Raw genomic sequence first — 18,824 nt, forward strand, 5'->3', positions numbered from 1 at the left:
TCCTCATTTTGCCCCCACCCAGCTGGTACTTGATTTGTAGCGTTCACTGCAGCTACTTGAAGACCATCAATCCTCTTGGCCATCATCTCCATTTGTTGTTGAATCTGTTGGTGCATCACCTTGTTTTGTGCCAGAATGGTATCCACACCTTCCAGCTCCAATACACCCTTCCTTTGAGCTGGTTGGCGTTGCCTTTGATGAGCATAGAAGTATTTGTTATTTGCCACAGTGTCTATGAGATTTTGGGCTTCCTCAACTGTCTTCATGAGCTACACTGAACCTCCAACAGAATAATCCAAGGCCTCTTGAGCTCTCAGTGTCAATCCTTCATATAAATTCTTATGTTTATCCTATTCATTGAACATCTCTGGGGGGTACTTCCTGATCAAGGCTTTGTATCTTTCCCAGGCCTCATAAAGTGACTCTCCATCCATTTGGGTGAAGGTTTGTACCTCTGTCTTCAATCTTATGATCTTCTGAGGTGGGTAAAATTTAGCTAGAAATTTGTTCACTAGATCCTCCCAATTGTTGATGCTTTCTTTTGGAAATGCCTCCAACCATTGGGCAGCTTTGTCCCTTAATGAAAATGGGAATAGCAGTAACTTATAGATGTCTGGATGTACACCATTTTTCTTCACTGTGTCACATATTCTCAGAAAGGTGGATAGGTGCTGGTTTGGATCTTCAAGTGGATCTCCTCCATAGGAACAATTATTCTGCACCAGAGTAATGAGTTGAGGCTTCAATTCAAAGTTGTTTGCATTAACATTTGGAGTAAGTATGCTATTCCCACAGTGTCTTGCATTGGGGAAGGTCTAGGAGGCTAGAACTCTCCTTTGAGGCTGGTCATTATTGGTCACTTCATCTGGTGGATTAGGGACATGCCCTTCCATCTCTTGGTCTTCTTCTTCTGAGGCTTCTTCAACCTTGAGAGTGTTCTCTCTAGTTTAGGATCAAAAGAAGTGGATTCACCTCTTCTTCCTCCTGGCATGCAATCAAAACAACAAGAAACACACACAAAACCAGAAACCAGAAGCAATTCACTCTACTACTAGAGTGAGGTTAAGGTTAGCTTAAACAAAAACTCAAACAGTTAGTGTGCTTGACAAAAACAAAGAAAAATGCTTAATCTAAATTATCACCCTACTTAATCATTGTCAATCTAAATCCATCCCTGGCAACGGCGCCAAAAACTTGATGAGGGAAAAACAATTCCACAAAAACTCACCGGCAAGTGTACCGGGTCGCATCAAGTAGTAATAACTCACCAGAGTGAGGTCGATCCCACAGGGATTGATGGATTGAGCAACTTTAGTTAGATGACGAATTTATTTAATCGAATATTTGATGATTTGAGTGAAACTTGATTAACAGAAGTAAAATTGCAAGAAAATAAAAGGGATAAGGTAAATTGACAAAATCTTAAAGGGCAGAAGAAGTAAATTGCAGAAACTTAAAGTGCAAGAAAGTAAACAACCTGAAACTTAAAATGCACGAAAGGTAAATAACTGAAACTTAAAGTGCAAGAAATTTAAATTACTGAATCTAAATTGACAAGAAACTTAAATTGCATCAAGAATAAAGGGATTTGGGTACTGGGATTCAAACTTGAGCTGGAAAATGTAAATTGAAGTAAATCAGAGAACTATGAGAAGAAGAGATTCAAGTCAGGGTCTCAATAGCAAAACAGAAATAGCAAATTGTTGATGAATTCAAAACAGCAACGAAACTTAGATCGATTCTGAAATCCTAAAGAAAAATTGACAAATTCAGTGAAGTAACAAAAACAGAAAGAAAACCTAGAGCTCAATTGCTCTCTTGTAAAAACAGAAAAGATTACATTGAAAAATAAAGAAAATGAAACTTTGAAGAAAAGGAAACCCAGATCTGATCTCAAGCTCTCAAATTTTAAAAAGAAAATTACAAGAGAAAAAGAAAAGTAAACAAAAAGTGTGAAGTAAAAGTCAGTTCAAATCAAATTTGATCCTATTTATACACTTTCTACTTTCAGTCATTGAGCAATTAGAATGGGCTTTTGGGTTGGCCTTGAATGAAAGTGGGTTGGGGTGCATTGTAGCTCCTTCCAGTGGAGCGCTCCATGCATGAAATGAGCGCTGCGCTCACTCACTTGGCGCGCCCCCCTCACGTGCGCATGTTTGCTTCTCTTGCGCTCCCTTAGTGAATGCTACGTTCACTCACCTAGCGCTGCACCATTTGGTGTGCAAGTTTCCTTGCCCAGCACTCTCCTAGTGAGCGCTACGTTGGTTCCTTGAGCGCTACCTATGCGTACGGATAGCACGAGCTTCCTCCCCCAAACTTGAAATTCACGAAAAAGTTAACTTAGCGAGCATGGCGCTCACTTTGGAAGTGAACGCTACTCCAAAATGTTGCTGAGCATGGCATTCTCTTTGTGAACGTAACGCTTCCCTGATTTGCCTCCTCCTTTCTTCATTTCTTCACCTACAAGCAACCAAACAAGCAATCAAAGTCTCACCAAAATCACAAGTCCTTGCATCATTCATAAGATCAATTAATTCTAGCATAGACCTTATGATTTTGAGTAAAATATATGATGTTTGATTGATTCAAAATGATCATGAAATTCCACTCCAATCACTTACTTATTATGCAAGAAAGTGCACAAAACCTAATGAAACAAGTGAAAAATGCTTGTAAAACTAGCATAAGATGACTTGTCATCATGGGGTAGCACTCAATAAGCCAACGTAGCACTCATTAAAAGAACGCAGCAAAGGACGCGTACGTGTGGGTGACGCGTACGCGTCGGTGGGAGAAAAATGCAAAAGCACGCGCACGCGTGAGGGATGCATATGCGTGGGTGCCCGAATGCTCTGTTCTCTAAATGACCGCTACACTCTCCTGGAAGCTGCAACTCTGCTCAATTTGTCTGATTCCAAGCCTAATTGATAATTCAAAGCAAGCAGAACCCAGTATCATCACTCAAAGGCACAAGAGATAGTTAGATTTGGAATTTCATTTGATTTGTAATTTGTTTGCAATTTCATTTTCATTTTGTAAAGCCTATATAAAGGTATTAGTTTCATTTCATTAGACACAAATCTGTTAGGCTGCAGTAGTAGTAGGCAGCAGTAGGAGTAGGAGTAGAATAGAAGGCTCTCTTTGATACACTTTTATTTTTCTGCACTTTCTATATTTCAGTATTGATTTCAGTTTATGAAATTTCAATTTCTGCAATCCTCTGCTATAATTTCTTTTCCTGCAATTTTACTTTCTGCAACTTTACATTTGAGTTTATTGTAATCTGAATTCACTTTTCATGCAATTTAATTCTTCTGCAATTGTTCTAAGTTCTGATCTATTGCTTTTTTTAAATTCCCTGCACCCACTTCCCTTTACATTTAATGCAATTTACTTTTCTTGCTCTTTAAGCTTCTGAAATTTTACTTTTTGCAATTTACAATTCTCTTCAATTTACTTTCTGCTGCTTCAATTTCACCCAATTCACTACTGTGTGCTTCACTAAACTAATCACTCACTAAAGTTGCTTGATCCATCAATCCCTATGGGATCGACCTCACTCTTGTGAGTTATTACTACTTGATACAACCCGTTATACTTGCCGGCGAGTTTGTGTGGAAATCTAATTTTCACCCATCAACCCCATGGTAAAGTAATAAGAACAATGCATAAATGTATGGAAAATAGGTGAATAATGATAGTTAGGCTATGCATAATAGTTACGTAGGTTGTGTTAGTTTAGGTGGGAAGTTTAGGTTAATCAAAGATTCAAATTTTAGTCCACTTAACCAAATACAATCTTACCTTGACCTTAGCCCCGTTACAACCCTGGAAAAGACCTCTTGATATTTATATGCATGCATTGAATACTTCTTGATTGGTAGAAGAAGAACCAGTTTTAGAAAGAAAGATTAGAAGAGAATTGAGAGAATCAACCCTTAAACACAAGAGAGATTAGAGTGCAAACACTTCTGGTGAGGGCTCGATTGCTCAATTCTATGTTTCTTTCTTTCATGAGTTTCATCTTGCAAGTTTGTTTACATTTTGCTTTGAAAATTAAGTTAGTGGAAGTTTTTTGTTGATCACCAAACTACCATGGCCCTATGTACTTATATATGTTCTTGGAGGTTGATTTATTTGTAACCATGTGGGTAGAAGTATTTTTCATTAGTTGTATTCATGTAGATAGGTTGCACTCCATAAGTCTTACCATTCCCTTTGTTCTTTTGGTCTTCTAATGTATAGCATGAGGACATACTAATATTTAAGTGTGGAGATATTGATAAACCACAATTTTATGGTTTATTTTGGATTGAATTGAGTGGATTTTGTCAACTCTTTTCACACTTATTCATATTAATTTCATCCATTTATGATTTTTTCCTAATTATGATTTGTAGTTAAAAACATGCTTCTTAGGCCTTAAAGATGTTAAATTTTAATTCCTTTCTATTATCGTTCGATGTAGTGATGCATTTGTTAAGTAATTTCAGCATCTATAGGGCAAGAATGGCTTAAAAGATAGAATGAAAGTACGCAAAAGTGGAAGGAACATAAAGAATTGAAGTTTTGAGGATCTAGCACTCGCGCGTACACATGGCCAAATCTTAGCCCAACTTGTGCGTACGCATGACATGAAGCCCGTAATTTTGTTAGAATTGCACGTGCTAGCGATTTTTGGACCTTTCTTGGGCCCAAATCAGCCTAATTCTAAATGGAGAAAGGCAAAAAATTGAAGGGGAAATGGAGGCACACAACATACACACATTTACATAATTTTTAGCTAGTTTTTTTCCTAAGTTTCTAGAGAGAGAAACTCTTCCTTCTCTCTAGGGTTTTAGTGCACTTTGATTATTGATGAAGAGATTTATGCCGATTCAGAATTTCTCAACAGAAATTAATTGTTTCGTTGTACGCGTAGTCCAAACCAGCAATGGATCCTCACATCAAAGTTTAAATCAAGAATTGTCACAATCCAAAACAAATATAACTGGGAGTTTTAAGTCCCGGGTCGTTCTCCCTAGGAAATATAATTAAGTGTCCTATTATTGGCTATGAGGTCAAGGGGGTTGATGATAAAGAATCAAGAAATTAAATAGCAAGAAATTAAAGAAACAAACAATAACTAAATATCAATAGTAATCAAACTCTAGGCAATTAATCAAAAGAAAGGAAAATTCAAGTGCTAAAAAACCTCTTTGCAAGGACTGAGAGTTAAGGTTTCCTATCCTAGCCATTGACCACAAACATAGATGATTATGAAGAGTTAATCCTACTTAGTCAACCCTAACATTGAGGATAAGTCAAATAGGCATAATTGATCTCAATCCACAAGTCCTAGCTAACTCACTAATTAGCTTAGTGAAACACTAGCATTAGTGCAAACCAAATCAACTAACTACCCTAATATATCAATCAAGAATGGATATCAATGACTCAAGGTCACCTAGGTCCTCAATTCTAATCTAAGATTGTGAAAAACTATACTAAAACTAAGCCAAGTATTTTATCAAACACTCGGTGTGCATGAAAATAAAAGTAAATTAAATTGTAATAATAATAAAATCTAAAGCTACCAAATGCAAGATAACAATAATAACAACTCAATTAAATAACAATAAACAAAGAAAATATTAAATTGCATTAATAGAAATTAAAATTAACAAGAGTTCATCAACAATAAAATAACCAAATAAAAGAAATAACAAGTAAAACCAAAAGAAGTAAGATGCTAGAACAAGAAATAGTAAAGAAACTAAATTAAGACAAGAATTAAAACCTAAATCTAAGATGAAATTAACTAAATCTAACCTAATTCTAGAGAGAATAGAGAGCTTCTCTCTCTAGAATAACCTAAAGCATGTTACTAAAACTAAACCTAATTTCTCTCCCCTTGTTCTCTCTTGAATTAGGCTTGAAATAGCTTCAACAATGAGTTGGATTGGGCTCTGGAAGCCCAGACGATGAGCGGATATTTTATACGCATTTTGGCAACATTTTCATATAGTTTTAGTTATGTTTTGTTTAAGTTTTATTATATTTTCATAGGTTTTAGTGCAAAATTCATATTTTTGGATTCTACTTTGATTTTGTGTGTTTTATAATGATTTCAGGTATTTTTTGGCTAAAATTGAAGAGCTTTAGAAAAGCCTGATTCAGAGACAGAAAAAGGACTGCAGGTGCTGTTAGATTCTGACCTCCATGAACTCGAAGGAGCATTTCTGGAGCTACAGAGGTCCAATTGGCGCACTCTCCATGGCTATGGAAAGCTAACATCCAGGACTTTTCAGCAATATATAATATTTCATACTTTGCTCTAGAAATGAAGGCCCAAAACTGGCATTCAACGCCAGCTCCCAACCTCATTCCTGGCATTTGACGCCCAAAAGGAAGCAGCTGGCACTGAATGCCCAAAAGGGAGTCCAAAGCTGGCGTCCAACGCCCCAGAGGGAGTACCGCTCGTGGCTTCATCCTAAGCTCAGCCCAAACACTCAACTCAAGTGGGCCCAAGGATGGATTTTGCACCTCTAATCTAGTCTATCATACTTTTGTACTTCTTAGGTATTAGATTAGTATATATAGAACAAGAATCACCCTTGTTCAGAATTTTTATGCCACATTTTTGAATACATTATTATTTTTTGTAAGCTATGAGTCACTAACCTCCTACGTTAAGGTTAGGAGCTCTGCTTATACTTATGGATTAATAATATCATTGTTCTATTTCAATCTATGCTTGATTCCATTCTAAGATGTATCTTCGTTCTTTATCCTCATGAATTGGGAGTGTAACTTGACCGTCATCCCTATTCTACATGGGTTCTTGCGAGTCCTTGACAGGATAGTACTGAACCATAAGCTTGATTATACATCTCTTAAACGACGAATCCACGACTTCATTGGGGACTTGGAGACATCATTTCAGCCAAGGTACGGGGCGATTAGGGCCTTTATGGTATAGGCTAGTGATGAGCGGATAATTTATACCCTTTTTGGCATTGTTTTTACATAGTTTTTAGCATGTTTTACTTAATTTTTATTATATTTTTATTAGTTTTTATTCAAAAATCACATTTCGGGACTTTACTATGATTTTGTATGTTTTTCTATGATTTTAGGTATTTTTTGGCTGTAATTGAGGGACCTGAGCAAAAATCTGATTCAGAGGCTGAAAAAGGACTGCAGATGTTGTTGCATTCTGACCCTCCTGCACTTGAAGTGGATTTTCTGGACCTACAGAAGCCTAATTGGCACGCTCTCAATTGATATGGAAAGTAGACATCCTGGGCTTTCACGCAATATGTAATAGTCTATACTTTGCCTGAGATTTGATGGCCCAAACTTGCGTTCAAAGTCAGCCTAAAACATCTTGGCGTAAAACGCCCAAACTGGCACCAAAATTGGAGTTAAACGCCCAAACTGGCACCAAAGCTGGCGTTTAACTCCAAGAACAGCCTAAGCACGAAAAAGCTTCAATGCTCAGCCCAAGAACACACCAAGTGGGCCCCGGAAGTGGATTCCTACACTATCCGCACTTAGTTACTCATTTTTTGTAACCCTAGGTTACTAGTCTAGTATAAAAACTACTTTTAGAGATTTATTATCTGTCTTTGCACGGTCTTTTGTTCGTCTTGGACCATATTATGTAACTTTTACACTTTGAGACCTCCATGGGACGCTGGCCACATGGCCATGCCTACTCTAATTTCAGTTATGTATTTTATACGGTGCAGTTTCTACACCCCATAGATTAAGGTGTGGAGCTCTGCTGTTTTTCATGAATTAATGCAATTACTACTGTTTACCTATTTAATTCACGCCTACTTCTTCTCCAATATATACTCTCGTACTTAATTCAGTTAAGTCAGAATGAAGGGGTGACCCGTGACAATCACCCAATCTTCGTTACTCGCTTAGCCAAGGTCGCGTGCCTGACAACCACAAAGCGATCTACATGATGTTCAACGTAGTCATTGGACGACAGGTGGAGTATATTCTCTTGGGTTTCTAATCTAAGATTTGAACCTTCGTGGTATAGGCTAGAATCATTGGCAGCCATTCCTGGGATCCGAAAAGTCTAAACCTTGTCTGTGGTATTCCTAGTAGGATCCGGGATCTGGAAAGTCTAAACCTTGTCTGTGGTATTCCGAATTGGATCTGGGAAGGAATGACTGTGACGAGCTTTAAACCTGCGAATGTGCGGCACAAGTGACAGTGTGCAAAAAGACAATGGTCTTATTCCGACGCTAGCGGGAACCGACAGATGATTAGCTCTGCGGTGACAGCGTAGATGGATTTGTTTTCATCTGAGAGGATCGTACAACTTGCGATGGAAGGAGGTAACGCATGGTTGGAAGAAGGCAATAGGAAAGCAGAGATTCTGAAGCAACAAAGAATCTCGAGACGCTTATCTGAAATTCCCACCAATGAATTACATAAGTATCTTTATCTTATTTTATATTTTATTTATATTTTAATTATCAAAACTTCATAACCATTTGAATCTGCCTGACTGATATTTACAAGGATGACCATAGCTTGCTTCAAGCCGACAATCTTCGTGGGATTGACCCTTACTCACGTAAGGTTTATTACTTGGATGACCCAGTGCACTTGCTAGTTAGTTGTGCGGAGTTGTGAAGAGTAATTGAGATTACAATCGTGCGTACTAAGATGTTGCGCAGTTGAGATCACAATTTCATGCACCAACTAGAATCAATGGAGCAGTGTTCTCTGATCTGGAAGATCCGACCTTGTCTGTGGCGCTTTGAGTAGGATCACCAAGGGAATGGGCTACAGGTGTTTTACCCTCGTTCAGATTGGATGACCACTGACCTGGCGTTTGATCTGAAGCAGAGGAGATTAATGACCACTGACCTTGCATTAATCACTTATAGCCTGCCATGGAATGAATTGTCAGAAGTTGAAGTAGACACTGAGAAAAGTTGATCCAGAAGGAGGAAGCATCTCCGGAGTCTCAACCATTCTCTTATCATCGATTTCACATTTATCTAGTAATACTTTATTTATTCTGTTTTTATGCGTTTTTCCACAACAACTATATTTTCTATCTGCCTAACTAAGATCTACAAGATAGCCATTGCTTGTTCAAACCAACAATCTCCGTGGGATCGACCCTCACTCACCTTAGGTATTACTTGGACGACCTAGTGCACTTGCCGGTCTATCTGTGCGAATACTGCGGAGTAAATTTCATGCACCACTTGAATTCGCCCCCAGCGTATTGCATTAAATGAAGTCACGTGCTAAGTGTCACACATACGCGTGGGTCACGCGTATGCGTCGCATGGCAGATTTTCAAAGTTCATTTCCTCATGAATTCTCCACCTTTACATGCTTTTTCCTTACTTCTTCAATCCATACTTGCCTTATAAACCTGAAATCACTGAACAAACACATTAAGGCATCAAATAGAATTAAAGTGAATAAGATTTAGCAATTTTAGGGCCAAAAATCATGTTTTTACTTTTAAGCACAAATTAGGAGGAATTCACAAAACCATGCTACTTTAGTGAATAAATGTAGGAAAAGTCAATAAAATCCACTCAATTAAAGCAAATAAATACCATGAAATGTGTATTCATCACATCCCCACACTTAAACAATAGCATGTCCTCATGCTAAACACAAGAAAGACAAGAAAGTGGTATTAATATTTATTCAAAGTGAATTATCTATATGCAACCTTTCTACATGAATGCAACTACTTAGTTAAAATAAATCAATTTCCAAGAAAGCATATATGAACATAAGGGCTAAAGCAATCATAACCAAATCAAATCCACAATTAAATTGAGTTATTGAAAAGAATTTATAACTTTCACGATAAGAAATAATCATAAGTGGAAACATAGAATTGAGCAATCGAACCCCTCACTGGATATATATACGATCTAACCGCTCAAGTGTATAGGGTTGATTCACTCAATTCTCCTCTAATCGTGATTTCTAAAATTTATTTTTTATCTAATAATCAACAAATATTAAATGCATGCATACAAATATCATGAGAAATTTTCATGGGTTGTAATGGGGCTAGGGTCAAGGTAAAGTTATATATGATCAAGTGAACTTGAAATTTGAATCTTTGATTAACTTAAGCTCTCACCTAACACACATAACAACCTATACAATTCAAATGCAAACCTAAGTACACATTATTCAATTTTTCACACACTCATGCATTCTTTTCAATTCACATTCTATATGCATTATTTTTATTACTTTACTTGGGGTTAACATTTGTCCCTTTTTTATTGCTTTCTTTTTCTCTTTTTCTTTTTCTTTTCCTTCTTTTTATTTTTCTTCTATTTTTCTTTTTCTCTTTTTTTTTTTCAAAATAAAATATATACAAGAAACTAATTCATACCTAAATATGTATCCAATACCAAGATTTTTTACAAAAGTACAAAAATCCACTTTTACCTCAACCAAAGTTTCCCAAACTTTTTCACACTTAAATGATACACACTCTCACTAGTCTAAGCTAATCAAAGGTCTAAATTAAGAACATTTATTTTTTTTCACTTAAGGGTAGTGATGTGCTAAAATTAAGAACAAAAGGGGATTAAAGTAGGCTCAAAGTTGGTTAACAAAGAAAGATAAAAGGGTAGGCAATTTGGGCAAGTGAGCTAAATAAAATGATGGCCTCAATAATATAAATGCATATATACATCAAACAATGGACATAAAAAATCAAATCAAAGATTGCAATCATAGAAAGAGAATAACACACACAAATATGAAAATAGTGGTTATATGATGCAACCACACAATTAGACTCAAAAACTCACAAGCTTATATGTTCTTAGCTCAAAAACATGTTCCACAATATATTTCAAGCAGGTTTCAATGAAACAAATATAAACTCAAATCAATTAGGATATCAATGCCCTATTAAAAATGTTTTTCTTGGAAAATTTTATTATTTTAACTAAGCTTATTATATATGTGCAAAGAATTGCAATAAACTAAGAAGAATGTAATTAAAGCTCTAAAATATATACAAACTAAGAAAAATAAAATGTGAAAGTGTTTGGGATTAGAATTTGTCACCCAAGATTGCCGATCGGTCGGACGACCTCCCTACACTTAAAAGTTACACCGTCCTCGGGTGCGTCCAAAGATGAGCAAGGGGGTGTGGCAACTTCATGGCTTGCCACCTTTAGCTGGTGGATCAACCGGCTACTGTGTGTTCTTTCTCCCACTTCCCTTGTTGCTCATGATGACTTACCCGTGAAAGATTGAAAATAGGATAGTAAGATGAGTGGATGCAAAAGCAAGGAAGCATAGATTGTTGGAATGAGGCAAGAATCACTAAAATGAGTGAGTGAATTACACACAAAAATTACTTTGTGACATTAATGAAAACAAGTGTATGAATTCTAAGTTGCGCGGTTTAGAACACACACACTAGCAAAGAAAATTATGTCACAATTACACAAAAAAAGTTTGCACTTCACCCATTCTAGTGTGCCTGAGATTCTTTAAAGAAAACTTGTAGGTTAAGATAAACAAATAAGTAATAAAGAAGTACAAAAGCACTCAAGCAAGAATCAAGCCATTGTGAAAGGATAATGGCTGAAAATTGGTTGATGTGCAAGAGAATTTAATGAACCAAATGAAATATAAGCTCACACATCAAGAAATGATACTCTTTGAAGTTTGTTTTCATCACCTAAATAACATAAAGTGGGAAACTTAGTTGCTATGCAATTTAGGAAATGAGGGATATAAGATGAGATGAATCACATAGCAAGGATGGTCCATGGTACGCGAATTGTTTGTTCCCCAGCAACGGCTCCAAAAACCTGGTGCACGTAATGTGATCTCAACACTTCTTCACAACTCCTCATAATTAACCAGCAAGTGCACTGGGTCATCCAAGTAATACCTTATGTGAGTAAGGGTCGATCCCACGGAGATTGTCGGCTTGAAGCAAGCTATGGTCATACTTGTAAATCTCAGTCAGGCAGATTCAAATGGTTATGAGGTTTTGATAATGAAAATATAAAAAAAATATAACATAAAATAAAGTTACTTATGTAATTCACTGGTGGGAATTTCAGATAAGCGTTTGGAGATGCTTTGTTGCTTCAGAACCTCTGCTTTCCTATTGCCTTCTTCCAACCATGCGTTACCTCTTTCCATGGCAAGCTGTATGATCCTCTCGGATGAAAACAAATCCATATGCGCTGTCACCGCACGGCTAATCATTTGTCGGTTCCCGCTAGCGTCGGAATAGGACCATTGTCCTTTTGCACGCTGTCACTTGTGCCCCACATTTGCAGGTTTGAAACTCGTCACAGTCATCCCTTCTCAGATCCTACTCGGAATACCACAGACAAGGTTTAGACTTTCTGGATCTCAGGAATGCTGCCAATGGTTCTAGCCTATACCACGAAGATTCTAATCTCAGATTCAGATACTCTGTTGTCAGGAGAGACAATGTGAATCGTTGAATGTGAACCCAAGAGAATATACTCTAGCTGTCATCCAATGACTACGTTGAACATCATGTAGATCGCTTTGTGGTTGTCAGGCACGCGATCTTGGCTATGCGAGTAACGAAGATTGGGTGATTGTCTCGGGTCACCCCTTCATTCTGACTTAACTGAATTAAGTACGAGAGTATATCTTGGAGAAGAAGTTGGCGTGAATTGAATAGAAAACAGTAGTAATTGCATTAATTCATGAAGAACAGCAGAGCTCCACACCGTAATCTATGGGTGTAGAAACTCCACTGTTGAAAATACATAAGTGAAAAAGGTCTAGGCATGGCCGTGAGGCCAGCCTCCAAACGTGTACAATGATCAAAAGATTGTCAAAAGACTTGATTCCCAAGATCTCTCTAAAATAAACCTCTAAAAGTAATATTTATACTAAGCTATTAACTAGGGTTTACAGAAAATGAGTAAGTAAGTGTAGATAATGCAGAAATTCACTTCTGGGGCCCACTTGGTGTGTGCTTGGGCTGAGCATTGAATCTTTTCCATGCTTAGGTTGTTCTTGGAGTTAAACGCCAGCTTTGGTGCCAGTTTGGGCGTTTAATTCCAATTCTGGTGCCAGTTTGGGTGTTTTACACCAAGATGTTTTAGGCTGACTTTGAACGCCAATTTGGGCCATCAAATCTTAGGCAACATATAGACTATTATATATTTCTGGAAAGCTCAGGATGTCTACTTTCCAAGGCAATTGAGAGCGCGCCAATTGGGCTTCTGTAACTCTATAAAGTCCATTTTGAATGGGGGGAGGTCAGAATCCAACAGCATCTGCAGTCCTTTTTCAGCATCTGAATCAGATTTTTGCTCAGGTCCCTCAATTTCAGCCAGAAAATACCTGAAATCACAGAAAAACACACAAAGTCATAGTAAAGTCCAGAAATATGATTTTTGAATAAAAACTAATAAAAATATAATAAAAAAGTAACTAAAACATACTAAAAACTATGTAAAAATAATGCCAAAAAGAGTATAAATTATCCGCTCATCTCAACACCAAACTTAAATTGTTGCTTGTCCCCAAGAAACTAAAAACAAAATAGGATAAGAAGAAGAGAATATACAATAAATTCCAAACTTATCAATGAAGATTAGCTTCAATTAGATGAGCGGGACTTGTAGCCTTTTTACTTCTGAACAGTTTTGGCATCTCACTTTATCCTTTGAAGTTCAGAATGATTGGCATCTATAGGAACTCAGAATTTAGATAATGTTATTGATTCTCTTAGTTCAGTGTGTTGATTCTTGAACATAGCTACTTTATGAGTCTTGGCCGTGACCCTAAGCATTTTATTTTTCAGTATTACCACCGGATACATAAATGCCACAGACACATAACTGGGTGAACCTTTTCAGATTGTGACTCAGCTTTGCTAAAGTCCCCAGTTAGAGGTGTCCAGAGCTCTTTAGCACACTCTTTTTGCTTTGGACCACGACTTTAACCGCTCAGTCTCAAGCTTCCACTTGACACCTTCATGCCACAAGCACATGGTTAGGGACAGCCTGGTTTAGCTGCTTAGGCCAGGATTTTATTCCTGTGGGCCCTCCTATCCATTAATGCTCAAAGCCTTGGATTCTTTTTTACCCTTGCCTTTTGTTTAAAGGGCTATTGGCTTTTTCTGCTTGCTTTTCCTTTTTCTTTCTCTTCTTTTTTCTTTTTTTTTTCGCCATTTTTTTCCACAAGCTTTACTTTCACTGCTTTTTCTTACTTCAAGAATCAATTTTATGATTTTTCAAATTATCAATAACATTTCTCCTTGTTTCATTATTCTTTCAAGAGCCAACAATTTTAACATTCATAAACAACAAATTCAAAATTATGCACTGTTCAAGCATTCATTCAGAAAATAAAAGGTATTGCCACCACATCAAAATAATTAAACTAACTTCAAGATAAAATTCGAAACCATGCACTTATTGTTCTTTTGCAATTAAAACATTTTTTTTCATTTAAGAGAGTTGATGGATTCATAGGATATTCATAGCTTTAAGACATAGACACTAAACACTAATGATCTTGTAATAAAGACACAAACATAGACAAAACATAAAGCATAATTTTCGAAAAATAGAAATAAAGAACAAGGAAATTAAAGAACGGGTCCACCTTATTGATGGCGGCTAGTTCTTCCTCTTGAAGATGTTATGGAGTGCTTGAGCTCCTCTATGTCTCTTCCTTGCCTTTGTTGCTCCTCCCTCATGGCTCTTTGGTCTTCTATAATTTCATGGAGGAGGATGGAGTGCTCTTGGTGATCCATCCTTAGTTGTCCCATGTTGGAACTCAATTCTCCTAGGGAGGTGTTGATTTGCCACCAATAGTTTTGTGGAGGAAAATGCATCCCTTGAGGCATCTCAAGGATTTCATGATGAGGAATTTCCTCATGCTCTTGTTGAGGTCCATGGGTGGGCTCTCTTGTTTGCTCCATCCTTTTCTTAGTGATGGGCTTGTACTCTTCAATGAGGGTGTCTTCCTCTATGACAATTCCAGCTAAATTGCAGAGGTGACAAATGCGATGAGGGAAGGCTAACCTTGCCAAAGTGGAAGGCTTGTCCGCCACCTTGTAGAGTTCTAGGGATATGATCTCATGAACTTATACTTCCTCTCTATTCATGATGGTATGGATCATGATAGCCCGGTCTATTGTAACTTCAGACCGGTTGCTAGTAGGTATGATTGAGCGTTGGATGAACTCCAACTATCCCCTAGCCACAGGTTTAAGGTCAAGCCTTCTTAGTTGAACTGGCTTGCCTCTTGAGTCTCTCTTCCATTGAGCACCTTCCACACAAATGTCCCTAAGGACTTGGTCCAACCTTTGATCAAAGTTGACCCTTCTAGTGAAAGGGTGAGGATCTCCTTGCATCATTGGCAAGTTGAATGCTAACCTCACATTTTTCGGACCAAAATCCAAGCATTTCTCCCGAACCATTGTGAGCCAATTCTTTAAGTTCGGGTTCACACTTGGGTCATGGTTCTTAGTAATCCATACATTGGCATAAAACTCTTGAACCATTAAGATCCCGACTTGTTGAATGGGGTTGGTGAGGATTTCCCAACCTCTTCTATGAACTTCATGTCGGATCTTTGGATATTCACTCTTTTTGAGCTTGAAGGAGACCTCGGGGATCACCTTTTTCTTGGTCACAACTTCATAAAAGTGGTCTTGATGGACCCTTGAGATGAATCTCTCCATCTCCCATGACTCGGAGGTGGAAGAAATTTCCTTCCTTTTCCTCCTTCTAGAGGTTTCTCTGGCCTTTGGTGCCATTAGTGGTTATGGAAAACAAAAAGCTTTAGCTTTTCCCACACCAAACTTAGAATGGTTGCTCGTCCTCGAGAAAAAGAAGAAAGAAAGAAGTAGAATAAGAAGAAATGGAGGAAATGGAGTGAGGTGAGTGGTTCGGCCAAGGGGGTAGTAGTGTGTATGTTGTGTGAAATTGAAGGTAGTGAGAAGGGGTATTTATAGGGTAAGAGAGAGGGGGTAGCCGTGTATGAGGGGTTGGGTTTGGGAGGGAAATGGTTTGAATTTGAATGGTGAGGTAGGTGGGGTTTAATGATGGATGGATGTGAGTGGGGAAGAGAGTATGGAGAAAAGGGTAAGATTTGATAGGTGAATGGTGTTTGGGGAAGAGGTATTGAGGTGATTGGTCAAGGGTGTATGGGGAAGAGTGTTATGGAAAGTTGTGAAGAGGAGAGAAGAAGAAGTGGGGTAGGTTGGGATCCTGTGGGGTCCACAGATCCTAAGGTGTCAAGGAATTTGAGTCCCTGTACCATTCTGGCATTCAAACGCCCATTTTGTGCCAAATCTGGCGTTTAACGCCAGCTCTGCTACCTTTCCTGGCATTAAACGCCAGTCTGCTGCCCATTTCTGGCGTTAAACGCCAGCCAGATGCCCATTTCTGGCATTTAATGCCAGCCAGATGCCAAACAGCCCTTTCTGGCGTTAAACACCCAGAGTGCTGCCCATTCTGCCGTTTAACGCCCAGAATACTGCCAGGCTGGGCGTTAAACGCCCATTCTGCTATCCTTACTGGTGTTTAAATGCCAGTAAGCCTGTCCACTAGGGTGTGCTATTTTTGATGCTGTTTTTCATTCTATTTTTGATTTTTTTGTTGTTTTTGTGACTTCACATGATCATCAACCTAAAGAAAACATAAAATAGCAATGGAAAATAATTAAATATAATTAAATAACATTGGGTTGCCTCCCAATAAGCGCTTCTTTAATGTCAATAGCTTGACAGTGAAGCTCTTAGAAAGCTTCACAGAGATTTAGAGCTTAGTGGTTGCCTCCCAACACCAAACTTTGAAGTTGAGTGTGGGGGCTCTATTTGACTCTATATTGAGAGAAGCTTTTCATGCTTCCTCTCCATGGTTACAGAAGAAGATCCTTGAGCCTTAAACACAAGGTAGTCCTCATTCAATAGAAGGACTAGCTCTCCTCTGTCCACATCAATCACAGCTCTTGCTGTGGCTAGAAAGGGTCTTCCTAGTATGATGGATTCATCCTCATCCTTCCCAGTGTCTAGGATTATAAAGTTAGCAGGGATGTAATAGCCTTCAACCTTTACCAAGACATCCTTTACAAGTCCATAAGCCTATTTCCTTGAATTGTCTGCCATCTCTAGTGAGATTCTTGCAGCTTGTACCTCAAAGATCCCTAGTTCCTCCATTACAGAGAGGGGCATGAGGTTTATCCCTGACCCCAGGTCACACAGAGCCTTCTCAAAGGTCATGGTGCCTATGGTATAAGGTATTAAGAACTTTCCAGGATCCTGTTTCTTCTGAGGTAATTTCAGTTGAACCAGATCATTCAGTTCATTGATGAGCAATGGGGGTTCATCCTCCCAAGTCTCATTACCAAATAACTTGGCATTCAACTTCATGATTGCTCCTAGATATTGAGTAACATGCTCTTCAATAATATCTTCATCCTCTTCAGAGGAAGAATACTCATCAGAGCTCATGAATGGCAATAGTAAGTTCAGTGGAATCTCTATGGCCTCTATATGAGCCTCAGATTCCTTTGGTTTCTCATTAGGGAACTCCTTGGAGGCCAGTGGACGTCCATTGAGGTCTTCCTTACTGGAAATCACTGCCTTTCCCTCCCCTACAGGCTCGGCCATGTAGGTTATAGTTATGGCCTTGCACTTTCTTTTTGAATTTTCTTCTGTATTGCTTGGGAGAGTACTAGGAGGGAGTTCAGTAACTCTTTTACTCAGCTGACCCACTTGTGCCTCCAAATTTCTAATGGAGGACCTTGCTTCAGTCATGAAACTGGGAGTGGTCTTAGATAGATCAGAGACTACAGTTGCTAAGTCAGAGTAGCTCTACTTAGAATTCTCTGTCTGTTGCTGAGAAGATGATGGAAAAGGTTTGCTATTGCCAAACCTGTTTCTTCCACCATTATTATTATTATTGAAGCCTTGATTAGGCTTCTGTTGATCCTTCTATAAGAGATTAGGATGATTTCTCCATGAAGGATTGTAAGTGTTTCCATAGGAATCTCCCATGTAATTCACTTATTTCATTCCAGGGTTCTCAGGATCACAAGCTTCTTCTTCAGAGGAAGCTTCTTTAGTACTGTCGGATGCAGCTTGCATTCCAGACAGACTCTGAGAAATCATATTGACTTGCTGAGTTAATATTTTATTCTGAGCCAATATGACATTCAGAGTATCAATCTCAAGAACTCATTTCTTCTGAGTTGTCCCATTATTCATAGAATTTCTTTCAGAAGTGTACATGAACTTGTTATTTGCAACCATTTCAATGAGTTCCTGGGCTTCTTCAAGCGTCTTCTTTATATGAAGAGATCCTCCAACAGAGTGGTCCAATGACATCTTGGACAATTTAGACAGACCATCATAGAATATACATATGATGCTCCATTCTAAAAACATGTCAGAAGGACAACTTCTGATCAATTGCTTGTATCTTTCCCAAGCTTCATAGAGGGATTCAACTTCCTTCTGTCTGAAAGTTTAGACTTTCACTCTAAGCTTGCTCAACTTTTGAGGTGGAAAGAATTTGGCCAAGAAAGCATTGACCAACTTTTCCCAAGAGTTCAGGCTATCTTTAGGTTGTGAGTCTAACCATGTCCTAGCTCTGTCTCTTACAGCAAAGGGGAAAAACATAAGTCTGTAAACCTCGGGATTAACCCCATTGGTCTTAACAGTGTCACATATTTGCAAGAATTCAGCTAAAACTGACGAGGATCTTCCAATAGAAGTCCATGAAACTTGCAATTCTGCTGCATTAGAGAAACTAATTGAGGCTTAAGGTCAAAGTTGTTTGCTCCAATTG

The 18,824-nt window shown here is 38.2% G+C and overlaps 1 non-coding gene across 1 annotated transcript; it reads left to right on the top strand.

Annotated features, from left to right (window-relative positions):
- Positions 1–18,419: 18,419 nt before the first annotated feature.
- LOC148577663 (small nucleolar RNA R71) lies at positions 18,420–18,523 on the top strand. Its single transcript, XR_015903125.1, has one exon. It is a non-coding gene; the product is annotated as a small nucleolar RNA R71 (small nucleolar RNA).
- The last annotated feature ends 301 nt before the right edge of the window (positions 18,524–18,824 follow it).

The sequence above is a fragment of the Arachis ipaensis genome, chromosome B1 (assembly GCF_059453495.1).
Source record: "Arachis ipaensis isolate K30076 ecotype BB chromosome B1, ASM5945349v1, whole genome shotgun sequence".
In the NCBI taxonomy this organism is placed as follows: domain Eukaryota; kingdom Viridiplantae; phylum Streptophyta; class Magnoliopsida; order Fabales; family Fabaceae; genus Arachis; species Arachis ipaensis.